This window comes from Narcine bancroftii, chromosome 9 (genome assembly GCF_036971445.1).
Source record: "Narcine bancroftii isolate sNarBan1 chromosome 9, sNarBan1.hap1, whole genome shotgun sequence".
Lineage (NCBI taxonomy): Eukaryota > Metazoa > Chordata > Chondrichthyes > Torpediniformes > Narcinidae > Narcine > Narcine bancroftii.
The window spans coordinates 19,887,477-19,902,309 of NC_091477.1; the positions used below are offsets into that span (position 1 = coordinate 19,887,477).

The following is a 14,833-nucleotide window of genomic DNA, read 5'->3' on the forward strand; positions in this document are numbered from 1 at the left end:
TACAATCTCCTCTTTCAGACAGCAATGGATTCAAACCCAGTTCTCTGGCCCTATAGAAAGGCTGCACTAACTCTGGCACCCATTTGGCATTCTGTTATATCTCATTCTCCTTGAGGTTTACCTGAATTTAACACATTCTGAACTTTCACCACATCCTCCAATTCACTTGGTTCATCTCTGCCATCATTCTCCCTTTCTCTATCTCAGGAGGTTATCTTTCTGCAGACATTTTTTACAAACCTATCAACTCCCACAACTACCTCAACTACATTTCTTCATACACATTTTCCTCTATTCCGTTCTCTCAATTCCTGTCTCTCCATCGTATCTGCTCCCAAGATGAGGTCTTCCAGTCCAGATCATCTGAGATGTCCTGCTTCTTCTACCACCATCAACTCAGCCCTCATTCACATCTCCTTCATTTTCTGTTTACCTGCCCTGGCCTCCTCTGCCCCCAGACACAACAAACACAGGATTTCCCCTCACCTCTCACCCCACCAGATTCTGCATCCAATATTATCCTCTACAATTTCCATCACCTTCAAATGTAATCCCACCACCAGATATATCTTCTTCTTTCTTGTCTCCACCTTCCATATGGACCACTCCCTCATCCCTTTCCATTAATTTCCCCCATGGCAACTTCCCATGCAGCAGCAGAAAGAGCCACACGCACCCACATCTTCTCCTTCACCAACATTCGGGGCACCAAACAATCCTTCCATGTGAAGCAGCACTTCACTTGTGAATTTGCGAAAGCCATCTACTGCATCTGGTACTCCTGTTGTGGCCTTCTCTATATCAGAGAGACCGGACATAGACTGGGAGATCACTTCATTGAACATCAATGCTTTGTCCGCATCAATAACAAGGATCTCCTAGTGGCCAATCAATCAATTCTGTGCCCCAGTCCCACATTGACATGTCCATCCATGGCCTCGTGTATTGTCAAACCAAGGCCACCTGTAAATTGGAGGTGCAACACTTGATATTCTGTCTAGGCACACTGTCTATCATTGACTTCTCCAGGTTTTGCTAGTCTACTCCCCTTTATCCCTTTTCCCTTTCTCTGTCTCTTTTCCTCCAGCTCTCCACCCACTTCCCTCTCCTTTCACAGAGTCAAACCCCCCCTCCTGCCGTTTGCTATTGTGCTGTCCCTCCCTCCTGCTTGTGGGACTGCTCCTCCCCTGCCCCTCCCCCTCACCATTTTGTTCGGGTGCCTGTCAACATTTTGTTCATGGTAGATGCTAACCTGGAAGAATTCCTCCAGATGGTTGCGGAGCTGAACCTCACTTACAACAAGTCTGTGCTCAGCAGCACCTGCCTCACCATCCTGGGGTACATCGTGTCCCATGGAGTTGTTGGCCTGGATCTGGAAAGGATGCACCCATTAATGGAGTTGCCTCACCCCTGCTAAAGCCCCTCTGCAGGTGCCTGTTCTCTTATTACTCGCAGTGGGTCCCTCGCTTCTCGGACAAGGTCCACCCACATCAGACAAGACATCACAGACGCCAGGATGCAGGCTGTGGATGAGAACTCCCCCTTCCAGGTGGAGAGCGATGCCTCCGAGGCGGCCCTCGCTGCTACCCTCAACCAAGGGGGGAGCACCGTCGCCACCTTCTCCAGGACCCTCCACAGCTCTGAGCTAGGGCACTCCACCATTGAAAAGGAGGCCCAGGCAATTGTGGAAGTGGTCTGCCACTGGCGCCACTACCTGGCTGGCAGGAGATTCATGCTCCTCACAGACCAGCAGGCTGTGGCATTTATGTTTAACACTACCAACAAGAGCAAGATCTAGAACGACAAGATCCTGCGCAGGAGAGTCAAGCTGGCAACCTACAGCTACGACATCCAGTACCGCCCCGGGAAGTTTAATGACTCCACTGATGTCCTCTCTCACACCTGCGCATCTATGCTTGACGACAGGTCGCAAGCATTGCATGAGTCCCTGTGCCATCCGGGCGTCACCCGGTTTTACCATTTTGTTGTCCCAAAATCTGCCGTAGACTGTCAGGGATATGACCGAGGCCTGTCGGGTCTGTGCAAAGTGTAAATCCTGCTTCTTCCGCTCCCCCCCCCTCCCCACTCAGGGTTGTGAAGGCTACTCGGCCTTTCGAATGTTTCGGCATGGACTTCAAAGGGCCCCTGCCTTCCACGAACTGAAATGTCTACTTCCTCACAGTAGTGGACAAGTACTCGTGCTTCCCTTTCACCATCCCTAGTCTGGACACATCCACGGCCATCATCATCAGGGCCTTTGGGCAGATTTTCACAATGTTGGGCTACCCCACCTTCATCCACAGTGACCGGGAGTCTAGTTTCCTGAGTGACGAGCTGTGCCAGTACCTGAAGGCGAGGAAAATCGCGACCAGTCGCACGACAAGCTATAACCAGAGAGGCAATGGACAAGTGGAATGTGAGAATGGGGTGGTCTAGAAGGCAGTCCTCCTGGCTCTCAAGTCAAAAGGATGGGCCGTTGAGTACTGGCCCGTCGAGGTGCTCCATGCCATTCAGTCACTGCTGTGCACGGCTACCAACGAGACCCCTCATGAATGTCTGTTCTCATTCCCCAGGAGGTCAGCAACTGGAACGTCACTCCCACATGGCTCACGTCCCCGGGACTGGTGCTTCTGTGTCAGCATGTACGGATGCACAAGGCCGAAGCCCTGGTGGAGCAGGTTTTCCTCCTTCATACAAGCCTATGCTTACATTAGGTTTGGCAGTGGCAGGGACCTGTCACCAGCAGGTGCACCCACCACACCATGCCACCCTCCAACCCAGGGCGATGCTGACTGGACATACATCCCCATCCCCAGGCAGCTATGGGACACGCAGGGGCCCGCTTCAGCCTTAGAAGACGAACATCCCCCCCCCATCCAATACGACCTGCATACGTTGACCCCGGCCTCCCCATGACTACCCCTCCGCGCAGCCACACACACCCCTGCCACCAGCCCCTCCACTTTCCCTCTGACCAATGGCCAGGAGCCAGTCCTACAATGGTCACAGAGACCCCAGAAGCTGCCAGATCGTTTCACCCTGTAAATATTGTATGTATATAGTGGGTGCAATTCCTTGTTACTGTTCCCCCCAGGACAATTTTAAAGAAGGGGGTGAATGTGGTGGTAAACCACCAGCCTACTGCAGGGGGCAACCTCTGAACCTGCAGGAGTGTAAGGGGACAGGACAACACCTAGCCGGCTGTCAATCAGTCGACCTGAATGGATCAAGCTCCACCCGGTCAGGTGTCAATCACCCTCCAGGATATAAGCCTGCGCCGGCCTACCGAGGCCTCACTCAGAGTTGCTGTAGCCACAGCCAGCCTGGTTTTGTGGAAGTCTTTGTGGATTAAAGCCTGTTGTACAGTCTATATCTTTGTGTGTGTCTGATTCTAGTTAACAGTGCACCTCAATCCTCCTGTCCACTTCATATATCATACCATTACCCCTCATTTGTCTATTTCTCCCAAACTCATTTCCTTCAGCTGCTGTCCTCTTTCACTACATTGTTCTCAGAAAAAGCTTTCTGCCATACTACAGAGAGCAAAACAATCAAATGCCCAATCTATGGGCTTCACCATGCATTCTGACAACAAAATTCATACTTGGCCAGAAAGAAGATAGGCAATTCTTTTAGAGAATGATTATTTTAAGAGTATTTTAGGAGCTTGATCCATTCAGGTCGACTGATTGACAGCCGGCTAGGTGTTGACCTGTCCCCTTACACTCCTGCAGGTTCAGAGGTTGCCCCCTGCAGTAGGCTGGTGGTGTACCACCACATTCACCCCCTTCTTTAAAATTGTCCTGGGGGGGGAACAGTAATGTACAAATCCACTTAAAGTTGTGTGTTAATTAAAGGAGAATGCAACATAATACAGGTAGTCTTTGACTTCCAACCTACACGAATTATGTCCACCAACACATGACTAAATGTTGTCTTTAAAAATCTTTAAAACTACTGTACAAGTACATGTTTTAAAATTATTATATACAGTGGTCCCCGCTTCCCGTCGGCAGCCCGAGGACCAATCCTTCAGTCCCCACTACAGTCGTAAATCAGGGACTACCTGTATGTTTATGTATATATAGTTCCAAGTTGTAATTTAACTTCAACTCTACACCACCCACAGAGCCTCAACCTCGTCAAGCTAAATGTTCAACAGCAACAAGTGTAATTTGGCTGCCATCAACTCTACGTCACGCAATCTCTTGAAAAATTAATTGTCATTTCCAGGGCACAATATTGAAATGCAGCACCCAAGGCCTGTAAAATTTACTTCCATTTTCAATACTGTTGTCATTGGAAAAATTAGCTTGCCACCCATTCTCAAAAACAGCTAGGAATGGATAAAAATTGGTAAAGTTGTGCACAGCACTCCAAATATTAAATGTAAATGATCCAAATGACAACACTTCAGACCTCAAAATGAGAAAATAATTTCTCGCATTGTATCCATGAAAAGGATTGGTACAACACATCTGTTTATTCATCTATTGTTTTTGTGGAATTTGCCTAACCCAGTGAAACCTACTTTGATGGTGTTACGGGAAAAGGTTTGTTCCTTCATCAGAAAGTGAATGCTTTCCAGTTTCATCCAAATAATCAGTACCTGCATGTATTCAAAGTAAATTTTACAAGTTTTAAAATACTCTTAAAATAATTATTCTCTACTGGAAACAGAAATTGGAAGCAGGAACAAGTATTTCAGACCTTTGACCTGTGTTGGATCATTCTTTCAATACCTTGTTCCAGTTTTCTCTGCACATTTCCGAGCCTTATATCCTTAAGAACAATATTTAATTCCTTGAATATCTTCAGTACTTTGGCTTCAACTGCTTTCTGTGCAGAGAATTCCAGAAGTCCACCACTTTTCTCTTCAATCTCTGACAGCTTAATCCCTATCCTTGTCCTGTGACCCCCACCCTCCGGGTCTTTGAATCCCTCACCATCTGCAAATTCCCTGATTCTTTCTATTTCCTTCTTCAAATCATGGGGTGACATTAGCAATCTTCCAATTTTTTTGAAATTTCTCCAGAATTTAAAGAATATTAGAAAGTTGCTACTACATTTGCAAGGTCACTTTCTTAACTATGTTGTGATACACAGTTCTAAGCCCTCAGAATTTATCAGTTCAATTTCCTGAGCTCCACTTCCTTGGACTGGTTTCATTCAGTTTGTTCCTCTCAGCCAAGTTCTCAAAAATCTGTCAGTTATTTGTGTCATTCTTTATGAAGAGAGAATCTAAATGCATATTGAAGTGTAGAAATATGAGAATGTAGGATTCAGCACAAAAAACAAACTCCTAGAAGAAGTCGGTGGGTCAAGCAATTCTCACTGACCATGGTTTCTCATGCCTCCAGCACTCCCTGCCCACATGGGACACCTACTTCTGTCCTCTTACCTTTCTTCTCTGTCCTTCTCTGTTTACATTTCCTAATTTGACTAATCAAATGCCTTGCCTTTTCTCCCCTCTCCAACCTTACCACTTCTAAATGTGCAGCACTCTATTCACGTCAGAACACTATCAACCTTAGCATCAAACCTTGTAAACTAAGCCATTGTAATTGTGAAAACGATGCACTGATCTCCTGAGAATAGACAGCAGCTCTTGGATATCTTTTCATACCTATCCCTTGACAATATCCTCACCAACAAACACCAGATCATTGTCTCCCTGACCATTACTGTTCTCATCTTATCAAGAGATCTCCCCTCCACAACCTCCACTCTGATATTGCCCCAACCTATATGTCCCATTTTTATCTCTTACCCATTATTTCTGCATGCTCTTTCTCACCAAACTTATCTGTCATTCCCTGACTCTATCCTTGTCCCTCTTGTCTAATCCTTTCCCAACTACATTTGAGACATCTTTCATGCCATCTAACAGTAAACTTATTTCCCTGATCCCAACTTCCTTGTCTTCATGTAGTTCACCTATCATAATAATAGGTCTATGGCAGATATCATCTCACTGACTCTACCCAAATCCCTAGAACACCTGGACAGCAAAGATGCATACATCTGGATGCTCTTTATCAACTACACTTTGGCATTTAATACCATCATCCCCTTAAAACTGATTTGCAAACACCCCACCATGTAATTGGATCATGGATTTCCTCATATCCAGACCACAATCAGTGAAGATTGGTAAGAACTTCTCCTCCACAATCTCCATCAGCACCAGAGGACCACCCTGCTCTACTCACTTTACACCTATGACTGTGTGGCTCAGTACAACGATAACACCATCTACACACTTGCTGATGGTAGTGGGTTGTACAAAGGAAGGGGATGAGTCAGTATGCAGGATGGAGATTGAAAACTTGGCTGAATGGTGCATTAACAACAACCTTGCACTCAATGTCACCAAAACTAAGAAGATTATTGTTGAGCAGGAAAGGAAAGCCAGAGGTATACAATCCAGTGATCATTGAGGGATCGAGGTGGAGAGGGTGAGCAAATTTAAGTTCTTGGGAGTCACTATCTTGGAGGACCTTTCCTCACCTCAACACACCAATGGCATCATGAAGAGAGTATGTTAGCACCTCTATTTCCTCAGGAGTTTGCAGAGGTTTGGTATGAAACCAGAACCCTGGCAAATTTCTGCAGAGGTGTTGTGGAAGGTGGGCTGACTGACAGCATCATGGACTCATATGGGGACACCAATAACCCTGAGCATAAAACCCTCCACAAATTAGAGGACACAGCCCAGAACATCACAGGCAATACTTTCCCCACAGTTTGAGGACATAGTGGAAATTGGCCGTGAAATTGACAACCTCAATAACATTTCCTCCCACCTTGCCTCATGTAAGGATGCCATTCCTTTATCTCAGTTTCTGCATCTCTGCTTCATCTCCGTCGAAGAACAGCAGCAATCGTCAAAGACCCACACCACCCAGCACACTCTGTTCTCACTGCTGCCATCAAGAAAGAGGTGCCACAAGACTTGCGCCACCAGATTGAGGAACAGCTGCTACCCCTCCACCATCAGACTCCTCAACAACAAACTCGATCAATGACACATTTAGGACTCGTACTCTTTATTGATTTTACTTTTTTTATTCTCTCTGTATTTCAGTCCGCTTGTTTACATTCATTTGTTTATAGTTCTTTATTTGTTTGCCACGCCTGCAGGAAAAAGAATCTCCAGGTTGTATGTGATGTCATGTTTTTACTCTGACAATTAATCTGAAATCTACATCCACTCTTCCCCAATGATTCACCTTTCCATCTATGGTTGCATTGGTGCAATTTCCTCCACTTGGGCCGTGCACATCAATATTATTAACTTTTGCACCAACTTTCACCCTGCCCTCTAATTCATTTGACACTTTTCCTATTTTTGAACTTCTGTCTCCATCTTAGGAGACAAACTGGCCACTGATCTCTACTATAAACTCACCAATTCCCATATCAAAGATAAAATAGGATTCTGATGACACCATAGTTAAGTTGAAAAAAACACAAATGCTAGAGAAACTCAGCAGGTCAAACAGTGTTTTTATGTAGCAAAGGTAAAGATACATCACCCACGTTTCAGGCTTGAGCCCTTCATCAAGGTGTGGGGGAAACATAAGAGATGTCCAAACAAAAAGGGGGAGGGGAGGGGGGTGGTGAGAGTGGGAGATGATAGTTGGGGGGAGGGGGAGGAGTCTAGGCTAGATGGAGAGGAAAAGGAAGTAGGAACTGGAATAACAAGCTAAGTGGGGTGAGAAAGGCAAGCTGATTAGTGGAATGCAGTGTTCGTGCCCAGAAGAAAAATGAGGTGGTGTTAGTCCAATCTGTGGGTGGTCAGGGTGGGGTAGTGTGAACGGCCATGAGCTTGAGAATATGACTCAGCAATTGAAATGGTTGGCTACCAGGAGGTCGCTTTTGTTGTGGATGGAGAGGAGGTGCTGGGTGAAGTGATCTCCTAATCTACAACAGGTCTCTCCAATGTAGAAAAGGCCACAGAGGGTGGACCAGGTGCAGTAAATGAGTTCTTTGGATTTACAGGTGAAGTGTTATTTCACCTGAAAGGTCTGTTTGGACCTCTGACCTTGGTGAGGGAGGAGGGGTGGTGCAGGTATTACACCTCCAAAAACCACGGTGGAAGGTGATGGGTGGAGAGAGAGAAGAGTGCACAAGAGAGACATGGAGGGAGTAGTCCCTGTGGAAGGCTGAGAAAGAAAAATGTGTCTGGTGGTGGGGTCCTGTAGTAATTTTCAGAAATTCCAGCGGATAATGTGTTAGATGCAGAAGCTTGTGGGGTAGTAGGTGAGGACGAAGGGGATTCTATGTTTATTGTTTCTAGGGGCAGGGGGGCTAGGGCAAATGGAGGAGGAGATGTGGATGAGGGTTGAGTTAACAATGGTGGAGGAGAAACCATGTTTGTGACATTTCAGAGGCTCTGAACTGGAAGACCTCAACTTGGGAGCAGATGCAGTGAAGATGGAGAAATTGAGAGAAGGGGATGGAGTCCAGGTAGTTGTGGGAATTAGAGGGTTTGTAATAAATGCCAGTGGAGAGTCTGTCTCCTGAGATGGAGGCAGAGATCCAAAAAAGGGAGAATGTTATCAGAGATGCACCAGGTGAGTTTGAGGTCAGTCTGGAAATTGACCGTAAAATTGATGAAATTGACAACCTGAATAACATTTCCTCCCACCTTGCCTCACATATTGCCTCACCATTCACATGCCATTCCTTTATCTCAATTTGTGCATCTCTGATTCATCTGTTCTCAAGATGAAGCTTTCTATTCTAGGACTTTGTAAGATGCTGTTATTCTAGGAACATGGGTTCCTCTCTGCCACAGTTAATGAAATCTTCACATACATTTCCTCCATTTCCTGCACTTTTATTCTCACACAGTCCACCACCACAAACTGAATACAGATAGAATTGCCTTGGTAAACACTCTTCATCTTTTAGTCTTCGCATCCAGCATTATTACCCTTTTCCATTTCTGCTGCCTCCATCCCACAATCCATCACATCTTGTTTCCTTCACTCTCTGCTTCTCACAGGGGCCAGTCTCTGGTACACTTATCTTTTTGCCACTTTATCCTCTGCCACTTTTATGTGGTGCAGCAACATCCTCCTGCACAACAATCTGGGGACCTAACCAGCCTGTGAAAGGCAAGGCAGAGATTCACATTAACCTCCTCAATCCAGGTCTGTTGCATTTGATGCTCATGATGTTGCCTCATCTACATCAGCGAGACCAAGTTAGACCAAGCGACTGTTTTACAGAGCACCTACATTCTTGAGGCAATGCTGGTAATCCGGATAAGCAGGCATCTTGAGTTTCCAGTTGTACATCACCCACATGCCTTGAATTCTTTTCCCAATTTTCCTTTCTGGTTCTCCCAGGTTCTCTCCTCCTGTGTTTACCTGTTCCATTCATTTCCTCCACCCACCCATCTCACTCCCCAATGTTGGTCCATTTGCTCATCATTCCTCTATCTGGTTCCACTTATTACCTACTAACTCATGTCACCCCTGTCCCCCACACCTCTATATGCTGGGCACCATTCATCCAGGTGATGCAGGGTTTTGGGTGGAGCCAGTGAGATGGCATCTGTTGTAGACCTGTTGCTGCAGAAGGCAAATTGGAAGAGATCCACATCGTCACTGACAAGAGCAGATATGCTCCAACATCAGTTTCTCAAAACATTTCATCAATGTGGATGTGAGTGTCACTGGTTAGTCGTCACTTACACCAACTCTTCTCAATATATAACTGAAATATATTTTTTAGGAATTGAGCATAAGCATTTTCTTCTAAAATGTGATGCAGTCAAATCTGAGACAGATCAAAGAGAAAATGTTTGAGAAAAAAAAGAGGTGGTGAGAGGGGACTTGAATGATTTCAGTTTTATATTATTTATAATAATTTTTCTGAATGCTTATCAACAGAAATGCATCAATTGTAAAGTGGAAGATTTTTAATGACTGTTCCTTCAGTCAAAAAATGATTCCTATGATTAACATCTGCAGTATATTTGTTTAACATTTGTCTTTGGCATTTGTTATTGTCAGATTTACAAAATGATGACGTTCATTCTAAACAGCAACAAACAAAAGGTTAATGTGACCTAGTGAAAAATCTAATTCAACACACCAAGCAAGTTTGAGCACATTTTTTAACCAGCTAGAAATTGCTAATTTATCAGAAGCCACTAGAGAAATCTGGATGACCTATAACACAATGCAACTCCACCCCTCAAAAAATATTATCTTAGACAAGAACTCACTCTTGAGGGGAGGAATGGTTTCTTGGCATTTCAATTATATTAGAAAACAATAATGTATTTTGCAGTAAAACATTACTGCAAAATTCTACAGAAACTGTCCTCTCCCTCCCCCACCCCACCACTCAAATTTTTCATTTTGATAATCACTTTTCTCATCACAACAGGCAGTATGGTTCACTGCAATATTTCTTAGGAACTTGAAGTTGAAATGTGGAATTCATAGAGATATATTGAACATCTGGAGAAGATGCATGCAGAAGCTCAATTTTGTTGAAGATAATTTAATCTGATTTTGCAGTCAATGACAATTCTGCTTCTTTTGTTGATCAGAAGGAAATCTGCTATAAAGATTTCTGGGTCAAGCTGCCAGAGGAAGTTGTAGCTGCGGCCACAATTACAATGCTCAGAAATTACTAGGACAGATAAATGAATATGTAGGGATTTTTTTTTTAAGGATAATGGCAAATGTAGACAAATGGGATGACAGGCCCAGAATGCCAACTTCCTCAGCATGGATGAATTGGGCTGAAAGGCCTGTTCTGCATTGTGTGGGTCTGTGACTCCATCTCTCTCGCTTTTGATCTCAAGGGGAACAGACTTAGTTTCTGGTTAAATATATAAGCTCTAGATTTGGAACCAAATCATTGAACATTTTGATATCCTTTACTCTTTGGAAAGAAACACAATTATCAGTTGATGTGCCTTAGGAAGCCAAAAGTCTTTTAAAAAAAAATTAAATTTAGTGGAACCTCATAGCCTGTCTGAAGTTATTAAATGCCAGAGTAAAAAAAAATTGAATTCAATCCACTTAATGGTGTAACATTCATCATAATTTGATTCAAATATGATGAATATGGATTATTTAACCAGAGTTGAAAATCCAAAAGCTGAAGTGAGGACGATCCGGATTAGCAGCATTGCCTTGCAAATTGAATCTGCACAGACCCATTATTTCATTGGATGAGCTGATGTCATTCCTGTAAAACTAATTACTTTGCAAAGAATCTTGATATGAAAATTTAGGTGACTGCTTGCCAATGAATAACTCCAAGTAACCATAAGGGAGCAGTGTTGTGAGTATGATGTGGTAATTAACACCCAACTTTAGTTTCCAAAAGTAGCAAAGACAGTAAAGTTATTACATTTCAGATCTTAGTCACAAAATTCTTTTCATTTGAAAATATTTTTATTGAGTCTAACATATAAGCATAAATTTCTTTCTTTCTTTGGCTTGGCTTCGCGGACGAAGATTTATGGAGGGGTAATGTCCACGTCAGCTGCAGGCTCGTTTGTGGCTGACAAGTCTGATGTGGGACAGGCAGACACGGTTGCAGCGGTTGCAAGGGAAAATTGGTGGGTTGGGGTTGGGTGTTGGGTTTTTCCTCCTTTGTCTTTTGTCAGTGAGGTGGGCTCTGCGGTCTTCTTCAAAGGAGGTTGCTGCCCGCCAAACTGTGAGGCGCCAAGATGCACGGTTTGAGGCGATATCAGCCCACTGGCGGTGGTCAATGTGGCAGGCACCAAGAGATTTCTTTAGGCAGTCCTTGTACCTCTTCTTTGGTGCACCTCTGTCATGGTGGCCAGTGGAGAGCTCGCCATAGAACACGATCTTGGGAAGGCGATGGTCCTCCATTCTGGAGACGTGACCTACCCAGCGCAGTTGGATCTTCAGCAGCATGGATTCAATGCTGTCGGCCTCTACCATCTCGAGTACTTCGATGTTAGGGATGAAGTTGCTCCAATGAATGTTGAGGATGGAGCAGAGACAACGCTGGTGGAAGCGTTCTAGGAGCCGTAGGTGATGCCAGTAGAGGACCCATGATTCGGAGCCGAATAGGAGTGTGGGTATGACAACGGCTCTGTATACGCTTATCTTTGTGAGGTTTTTCAGTTGGTTGTTTTTCCAGACTCTTTTGTGTAGTCTTCCAAAGGCGCTATTTGCCTTGGCGAGTCTGTTGTCTATCTCGTTGTCGATCCTTGCATCCGATGAAATGGTGCAGCCGAGATAGGTAAACTGATTGACCGTTTTGAGTTTTGTGTGCCCGATGGAGATGTGGGGGGGCTGGTAGACATGGTGGGGAGCTGGCTGATGGAGGACCTCAGTTTTCTTCAGACTGACTTCCAGGCCAAACATTTTGGCAGTTTCCGCTTGACGTCCTGTATAAGCATAAATACAGAATTGACAATTACATAATAATTAATTTGTATATAATTAAGCACAAACAAAAAAATTGAAAAAAGAAGAGAAAACTACATAAATAATTGAATTGTGATACCTCAAAAACATTTAATTGAACATTTAATTAAACCCATTTTTTGAATAATAAATTCTCAGTTTTCAGAGGGAGACAACCCCCTCCCTCCATTCCCCATTCCTGCCCCTATTGGTGCTTTCTCCTATTTTCGGTGGAAAGGTGACTCTCAGTCCTCACCCCTGGTGGGAGAGAAGCAGGCAGCAGCTGCCTCATTGTGGGAGCAATGGCCATCTTCTTTACCCATAATCACCCTCATGCAGCTGGAATCGCTCTGGCTCTGGAAGATTGGTTCCAGCTGTGTGGGGGATTATGGGTACAAAGACAGCCATTGCTTTTGTATTGAGCCATCACCACGACCTAGTGCGGCACTTTGTAAACTCCAGACTTGGCAGCACAGCATTGAAGTTGTGGTTTCTTAAAAAGTTTGTTGCACCAACATCCCAACATGATTGCCTACACAAAAATAAAACACCAATATACTTCAGCATCAATCAGACAGGAAAAATCCTAGGTAGCACACATTAATCCCTCTTCCGTCCTGATCTTGATGTATATGAATTTTATCAATGTAATCCAACTACTGAAATGACCTTCAACAATAGGTTAATGGTGTGCAGCTTTCACCCTGAAATACATTTTGAGGATATTAAATGTATTTCTGCATTGCTTGAATAAGCAGAAACTTTCTCTCATATGGGAGTAGATGGTGCCACCTCCTGCCAGCTCTTCCTCCATTGGGTCTGTTGAGTCTTCTGATGCAACAGGTACAGACCTCAGCACGAGCCCCGTTCATGCAGTGAAAAAGGCAGAGATCCTCTGCCATTACATTGGGAGACTTAGCTTTTTGAATGCGCAGTGGCTGGCTCCAAGACGCTGACTGCAATCCCTCTCAGGAGAGGATAATCGGCAGAGCGTTGTGCTTCGCCACCTCAGATGAATGTACAGCCGCGGGCTGATGATCTTGCAATTACATCATCAGCCAGTAACCCATCTTTCGACTCTCTCCCACCAACTCATCCCTCTCCCTCCATGTCCCCCTTAGGGCAGGGGCAGCCAGCAGGAGCTGTCAGGGCAGGTGGCGGCTAGTGGGGACCATCAGGGCAGGGGTAACAAGAGAGCTGTCAGGGTGGGGCAGCTGGTGCGGGCTGTGACAGCCCCCCCTCCCAACCCTAACCACTCTGACACCTCACCAGGCCTCTCTCTGCGGCTCAAAATGAGGCAGAGCAATGGCTGTCTTCCCTACTCATAATCCCTCACGCAACTGGAACTATTCTGGGAAACACAGAGTGATTCCAGCTGCATAGGGGATTAAGGGTAGGGAAGACAGCCATTGCTCTGCCATGTGTTTATGATGGGTGGCGCTAAGGCACCTGTTGCCCCACCTCCATAGGCTCTGGAAGGCACTACAAGGCACTGCTCAACATGAATGCGACACTGGTCTATGAAAGATTAGTTTATGTTTTCCCTCTGCGCTTACAGCTGGCTGGCCTCCCGGTGGAGTGCTGCCATGAAATGGCCTACTGTCTGGTGTTCCACTTTGGACTTTCTTGTCCTTTTCACAAAGGGCACACTTCATAGCCTCTTCTCCATAGCAACCATGATTCTCTGCTGATATCTGGTTGCTATGCTGAATGTGCCTTTAAGAGAATATTGCCTTCCTCGAGACTGATTCACAGCAGGTTGCCAGTAGATCCATTCTTCTGGGTATGACCAATTGGCCACTGCAGAGGTCTCATTTAAGGACATATTTCTGAAGTGAACCTTCTGATTAATGTTGCAGACAACTTTTTCTCTAACTTGGACCCATTGCATGAGTCCAAAAATCAATTCTGGTTTCAGGCACCAAAGAAAGTGGGAGATTTATTGTTTAAATGCCTATTCTTCCAAATTTAGTTTTTAAAAATGTTATGTATACAGCAAGGTAACAGGCCCTTCCGGCCCATGAGCCCGTGCTGCTCAATTAACCTATAACTCCAGTAAATTTTGAAGGAGATTGGAGCACCCCGAAATAAACCCACACAAACATGGGGAGAATGTACAAACTCCTCACAGATAGGCCATACTCATATTTTATGACCCCCTGCAAAATACTCACTCTTGTGTTGAAAGATGATGCATATTAACAGCTATCCCGTTAAAGCATGGGTGATAAAGCAAAATCTTGAATGATGCTAAAATTGTTTCAGTTGGATGCAAGCCAGTAACCCGAAAAGGTTCAGATAACTGCCAAATTAAAAATGAACTTCTTGTAGTTTTGATCATCCATGCTTTCAATAGCAGTATCTTTGATACAGCGCATCAAACATAGCAAACTATCTTAAACACTTCAGAAGAAGCA

General features: G+C 44.7%; 1 long non-coding RNA gene across 3 annotated transcripts in view; it reads right to left on the minus strand.

Moving 5' to 3' along the window:
• Positions 1–11,346: 11,346 nt before the first annotated feature.
• LOC138743257 (uncharacterized) overlaps positions 11,347–14,833 on the minus strand; it is a 55,539-nt gene continuing 52,052 nt past the window's right edge. For all 3 annotated transcript variants that reach the window (XR_011344758.1, XR_011344756.1, XR_011344757.1), the window contains one exon: positions 11,347–12,397. This is a non-coding gene — a long non-coding RNA (uncharacterized lncRNA). The remainder of the gene's footprint in view (positions 12,398–14,833) is intronic.